This window comes from Lolium rigidum, chromosome 1, assembly GCF_022539505.1.
Source record: "Lolium rigidum isolate FL_2022 chromosome 1, APGP_CSIRO_Lrig_0.1, whole genome shotgun sequence".
NCBI lineage: Eukaryota > Viridiplantae > Streptophyta > Magnoliopsida > Poales > Poaceae > Lolium > Lolium rigidum.
In genome coordinates, this window is record NC_061508.1 from 309,033,925 (window position 1) to 309,041,132 (window position 7,208).

The following is a 7,208-nucleotide window of genomic DNA, read 5'->3' on the forward strand; positions in this document are numbered from 1 at the left end:
CACGGGAGGACCAGCAACGTTGGAAAGACCCCAAAAATCTGCATGAGAGAGTTAAAGGACGTCATTTATCCAGCTACGCTCTTACAAAAGCAGAGAAGGAAATATTTTTTGAATGTCTTAGCGAGTATCAAGGTCCCGTCCGGCTTCTCCTCCAATATAAAGGGAATAATAAATATGGAGAAGAAAACATTCCGGAACCCGAAGTCTCATGACCGTCACGTGATAATGACACGAGTTGCTTCCGATTGCATTGAGGGGGCTTCTACCGGAAAATGTTCGACTGCCCATTGTGAAGCTATGTGCATTCCTCAATGCAATTTCTCGGAAGGTAATAAACCCGGAAATTCTACCGAGGTTGCGGAATGATGTGGTCCAATGTCTCGTTAGTTTTGAGCTGGTGTTCCCACCATCCTTCTTCAATATTATGACACATCTCCTCGTTCACCTGGTCGATGAGATTTCCATTCTCGGTCCTGTGTTTCTACACAATATGTTCCCCTTCGAGAGGTTCATGGGAGTCTTGAAGAAATATGTTCATAACCGTGCTAGGCCGGAAGGAAGCATCTCCAAGGGCTATGGAACGAGAGGAGGTCATTGAATTCCGTGTTGACTTTATTCCGACCTTAAGCCGATTGGTGTTCCTGAATCGCGGCATGAAGGGAGACTAAGTGGAAAAGGCACGCTAGGAAGGAAATCAATGATATGTAGGGACGGGATTTCTTTGACTCAAGCACACTACACAGTTCTACAAAGTTCCACCATGGTGGCTCCGTATATCGGTGACCACAAGAACTTTCTACGCTCCCAGAACCCGGGGCAGTCGAACGATTGGATTAGACGTGAACACATGTCGACTTTCGGCGGTGGCCCGTACATGGCGGTGACGGTGGTGGCCAGGCGGTGGCGGTGGCGGTGGTGGGCAGTACACGGCGGTGCCGACGGTGGCCAGTACACGGCGGTGGCGGTGGTGGGCAGGCGGTGGCGACAGATGGCCACTACACGGCGGTGACGGTGGTGGCTAGGCGGTGGCGGTGGTGGGCAGTACACGGCGGTGCCGACGGTGGCCAGTACACGGCGGTGGCGGTGGTGGGCAGGCGGTGGCGGTGGCGACAGTGGCCACTACACGGCGGTGACGGTGGTGGCCAGGCGGTGGCGGTGGCGGTGGTGGGCAGTACACGGCGGTGCCGACGGTGGCCAGTACACGGCGGTGGCGGTGGTGGGCAGGCGGTGGCGACGGTGGCCACTACACGGCGGTGACGGTGGTGGCTAGGCGGTGGCGGTGGTGGGCAGTACACGGCGGTGCCGACGGTGGCCAGTACACGGCGGTGGCGGTGGTGGGCAGGCGGTGGCGGTGGCGGCGGTGGCCACTACACGGCGGTGACGGTGGTGGCCAGGCGGTGCGGTGGCGGTGCGGTGGCTTTTTTTCATTTGAAATAAGGCGGGAATGAAATTTTTTAAAAAAATTGGCCTTTGGACCCGGTTTGTATTAAAAACCGGGTCTAAAGGCCTTTTTGCGCGCAGCGAAAACGCAGCAAAAAGGCCTTTAGTCCCGGTTTGTTTTACCAACCGGGTCCAAAGGGGGGTCTTTGGACCCGGTTTGTAAAACGCACCGGGTCCAAAGGGGGGAGTATAAAAGAAAGGACTTCGTCTCCGCGGCGATCAATCCCGCGGAGACGAAGCGCGCCCACGCCGCCAGGCTGCCCAACTGCCGCGCGCCCACGCCGCTGCCGCCGCCGCCGCCGCGCGCCATCGCCGCCGCCCTCCCGCCGCGCCCGCCTCCGCCGCGCCCGCCTCCGCCGCCGCGCCATCGCCGCCGCCCTCCCGCCGCGCCCGCCTCCGCCTCCGCGCGCACGTCGGCCGCCGCCTCCGCCACTCCTCCTCGCCGTCCGCCGCCACCGCGCCCGCCTCCGCCGCGCCCGCCTCCGCCGCGCCCGCCTCCGCCTCTCCTCGCCGTCCGCCGCCATCGCCGCCGCCGACCCCGCCGGCCGCCACCGCTCCTCTCCCTCCGCCGGTAAGCCTCCTCGCTCGATCCGGCTTTTTTTTTTCATTTGTTAGATTATAGTGTATAGTTAGTTTGTTAGAAAAATTAGTGTAGTTAGTTTGTTAGTAAAATTTAGTGAAAAAAAATAGTGTAGTTAGTGTGTTAGAAAAATTAGTGTAGTTAGTTTGTTAGTAAAATTTAGTGAAAAAAAAATAGTGTAGTTAGTGTGTTAGAAAAATTAGTGTAGTTAGTTTGTTAGTAAAATTTAGTGAAAAAAAAAAATAGTGTAGTTAGTGTGTTAGAAAAATTAGTGTTAGTAAAATTAGTTAGAGAAAAGTTAGAAAATTAGTTAGTTAGTGTTAGTAAAATTAGTTAGAAAAAAGTTAGTAAAATTAGTTAGGAAAAAGTTAGAAAAGTTAGAAAATAGATTCATTTGTGTCGGCGCCGCCCCCCGCGCGCGCCGACGACTTAGACCGTGGCGGTGCCGAGTCCGTAGCGGTGCCGCCGCGACATAGACTTAGGGTCGCGAAATAGAGAAAGAGCGAGCGAGGAGGAGCGCCGAGTCCGTGGCGGTGCCGGTACTGCCGGCGCCCCTGCCGACGCCCCCAAAACAGGGTCGTGGAACCCGATATCTATGTATGCATGTAACTGCAGTATCTGCTTTCAGCACTATATTATCGATCCTTAGTTAAGAACTACACATATGTAACTCCATTTTCAGTTTTCTGCATTATCCTTAATTTGATCATATGATGGTTCCTATGTATAGCTTGCAGGTCGTTGTAGAAAGCATGGAGAGAGATGAAATTGAAGAAAATTTCATGGAGGAACTCATAGCAAACGGTACTCTGGATGATCGCGACGATGTCACCGCAACTTATTTGAATGACTCCGGTGAGGGAGCGGAGAATATTGAGGAAGAAGATCCTCATAATGGCTCCCGAACTGTAGTTATCACCGAGGTATATAAACTAATTAAGCCGCTGTTGATCGACTAGATGCATTAACTAATTAAATTGTACTGACTATGAATTATTTCTTTTTTAGCCCTCCGGATCGAGCACTTCTTCCGTAAAGTCGAGGAAGCGAGGCCCGGCCAAAAAGTTGGATGACGGTGTTAGGCACGACATCACCCACATCGAAAAGGATGGTAAACCGATTGCTCCGGAGAAAGGTGCAAAGGCATTTATAGCTCAATGCGGAGTGCTTGTTAGGGACCACGTCCCGATCACCGTTCGAGAATGGCACAAGCCGAAGGGACTAGTGCTGTCTCGCAGAGGAAGAAGGTCAAGGTCTTTATATCGATGATGTAGCCAAAAACAGCATTATGGACAAGCTCATGTCACATTTCAACATAGTACCCGAAGAGGGGGTGACGCTGAAAAGGCCAAGATGGAGCGAGGCCCTCCGCGAGTTTGGCAAGAAGAAGATGGCCGAACTATTCAAGAGCCACAAGAAAAGATTGCGCCGCCTTATCAAGATAGAGAAGACTCCGGACAATGAGAAGGTAAAAACTCACCGGGAAGAATTCGTGAAGTACGAAGCACGGAGTCGAAGAATTTAAGAGAAGGTCGGAAATAAATAAGGCAAATGCTGCGTTGAAGCTATATCACCAAATTCCGGGTCCAGGTGGATACGGGGCTAACCGTCCTAAGTGGCAGGCAGCTGAGGCGGAACCGACCAGTAAAGGGATCAGATTAGGGACACACGGTTGGATCGAACGGTGCAAGGAGTGGTTCTACGGGATTGGGGGAACGTTGGATCCGGAAACGGGGAAGTGCATCTATAAGAAAGCTCATCCGAAGGTTCCCATTGAAGCCCTGGAAAAAGCACATAAGGACGTGGAGGAGGGAGGTTCCAGCCCGAAAGAGAGAACGATGAGCCGACACGTGCCCTTGGGAACAAAGAACACGGCGGACGAACACGAGGCACGGAAGGCTCCGTTCCGTGGAAGTATGGCTTCCTGCGGAAAGGAAGAGATTTCCTGATAAAAGCCATGAGAGGAGAAAGGCAAGGGAAACAGACCGCTTTGCGACCTTAGAGGGCCGTTTTACCACCATGGAAGCCCAATTAACCATGGTAACCCAAGTACTTACATCCCAGATGGCTCAGGGGCAGGGCCGTAGATCCTCGCGCCATTGCTCGATGCCCTCGTCCCGCTGCAATCTCAACAACACCGGAGAAGCAGCGTAGCTTCCTCTCAGCAGGCCGATCATATTAATGATGAGGTGGTCGAGCCTCCTCGCTACCCCCGTGGATGATCTCACCGAGAGCCGTCCTTGTGAGCTGCATGTTAAAGTTTTCAACCTATCCTTCAAGGCGGCGGTCGGCATCTTCTTACCTACAAGGTCTTACCATTGCCGTCCTGGTCCAAGACGACTTTGCTGTTGTGATGGTGGATGAAGTGTTGAGAGATTATGAGGGGATGGTGCTTGAGCACCCTGCAGGTGAAGATGGGGAAATCAAAGAACTGGGAGAAGCCCGTAGAACCACCGTGCAATGGCGGAAGGAGAACATTGTGTTTCCAGGTGAGAAGCCAACAAGCAGGCCACCTCCGCCTCCTCCTCCACCTGCAGGGTCTCCTCCGCGTGATGATTCTCCTCTGCGCGATGATGATTCCCCTATCCATGACCAGTCTCCTCCGCGTGAAAATATTCCGCCGCCTCCTCCTCCTCGTCAGGAGACTCCGCCGCTTCCACCTAAGGAAAAGAGGAAGCGGTCCGCGGCACCTCCTACAGCTCCGAAGAGATCATCAACTCCAATGAGGGAACAGACTCCAGAGTTGTTGCCACATGAGCGAGATCGAAGAGCAAAAGGCGTTTCTTGCAACCGCGCCGAAGAAGATGTTTATTCCACCGCATACGGTGAAGCACTTTGCCGAGACGAGAATGAAGAGACCTCGAGCTGAGATCCGATCATGACCGCTCTCTTGGACGAGTCCTATAGAGCGATGAAAGAAGCAAAAAAAGTCGCCCAGCTTGGACGAGCAGGACATTCAGGCCGCACCCCACTTCATCGTGGAGCCATATCATGATCCGGAGACGGCATCGATGATCGAACGGGCGGCTAGAGCTCGGGGAGCATCGGTTGAGTACGAAGATTACTATCCAACGGCTCAAGTGGTAAACACGTATAGATACGGAAAAGATCTCGTCAAACCCGGCGAGCTCGCGCGTCTAGGGACTCAGATGCGAAGGTTGCATGAATGGTACCTGAAAGCCTGTCGAAGAAGTGAAAGCTACCTCACGGTGTATCTTAGAGATGAGCATTACTTCCGGGGGAAGATGAGATAAACATTGAGCTAGAAGAACTGTTTCAGTTATTCAATCAAGACGCCCTCGACAAAGTCGTTATCGGTTGCTACTGCTCGTAAGTGATTTATTTGTGTAATTAAGTTTGTAGCTCATTCATTTGCACTAACAATTATCCTTATTATATTCTTTGTGTACGCTATACATTTAATTATGCAGAATGAAGAAGTCTGGAATACAAAAGAGGCAAGCTCCTACCGCCGGGGTTCATAGACCCAAACACGAGTTCATGAAGTTACGGTTCGAGACTTCGCCAAGGACACGAGAGGACAACATGGTAATGTTTTTAGTGAAGCAAGCGAGACAAAGAGGATATATTCTTTCCCTACAACTTCCAGTGAGTGTTATATATAACATACGTTATTGTTGTGCAGCTTCCACTTTATTCTCCTAATCATTGAGCTATGCCTTCTGCAGATTCCACTTTATTCTCCTAATCATTGATCTTCACCGAGGAGTCGTAAACGTCATGGACTCGAAACGTAAAGAATATGCGGAATGGGCGGACATGGCTGCCATCCTCCAGAGGTAGTTTCAATCAATTTCTTATTGGCATCTTCATCTGCTCTAATTCGAAGATATCATCAACTAATCAATTACTCATTTACTCATTATTTTTGCCGGGCAGGGCTTGGAAACGGTTCATCAATACTGTTCCGGGTAAATGGAAACCGGAGCTTACATTTCAAGATTACCCCGTAAGTAGTACTATATATCTATGTCCGTGAAACTCTATATATGATATTTACTTTCAATACGATGCTTGATTATTAGTTTGATCGAACTATTTTTTTCATAAAGTGTATGAGGCAGGAACAAGGGAATAACTTATGTGGATACTACGTCTGCACCTTCATGCGTGACATGTCCTGTCCCAAGGGTGGGGATGCCCAAATACACCACACTCGTGTACGATAACAAATTTTCACAATTAATCTTAATTAGTACCATCTATTGTATTGAGTTCCATTCATATATTGATCTCCTTTTTTAAATATAGATGACACGCCTGCGGGACACTCTCATAACAATGGATCAAATAAAAGCAATTCAAGAGGAAATCGCGGGATTCTTTATTACCGAGGTCCTTACCCCGGGTGGAGAGCACTATCGGCGGATCGTGACGGGGACGAAATTCGTCGAGGACATGTTGTATTGTAAATATGCATGCATTACGTGTACTGTTGACGATGTCGTGTACCGTTGACAATGTCTATATATATTCATGACGATTTTTTGTGGTTTCTTGAATGATATATATGCATTGCTGAAACTCTGCCGCGGCATAGAAACGCCCGTTTCTCTGCCGTGGCAGAAACGCTGGTACAGCCCAAACCTGTGCCGCGGCAGAGAAATAGCAATTCTCTGCCGCGGCAGAGGAACCTAGGCCCGGTTCGTACCTCGAACCGGGACCAAAGGCCTTCCACCGCGAGCTCACTGGCCGCACCACGTGTCGAGGCCTTTAGGCCCGGTTTATCTTTGAACCGGGACTAAAGGGTACCCCCTTTAGTCCCGCCTAGTTGGTCCCGGTTCGGGAACCGGGTCTAAAGGCCCAAATGGACCGGGCCTATTGCCCCGTTTTCCACTAGTGGCAGTTTATATGTTTGGAGTCCAGCCTACTGGAAAATATTGGGGGTATTTTAATGGTTTTGTAAAACATCAGTAGACTTTTTTAGCTGTCCGCTCGAGTACTCAATCGATTCATGTTTAATATATAATCTTTTGTTTTGGTTTGTATCAGCAATGACATGATAATCGTCAAGTGTGATGTCTTTTGGCCATTTTCTTGTGAATATGTATGCGGAGCAGGATCAAACACTTCTCCATGGATACTATCTTTTGGTTATGTACAATATGCGTGAATTATTTCATTATTTCCCCAACTTTTAGATATGTAACCCAAAAGTGAAGAAGCT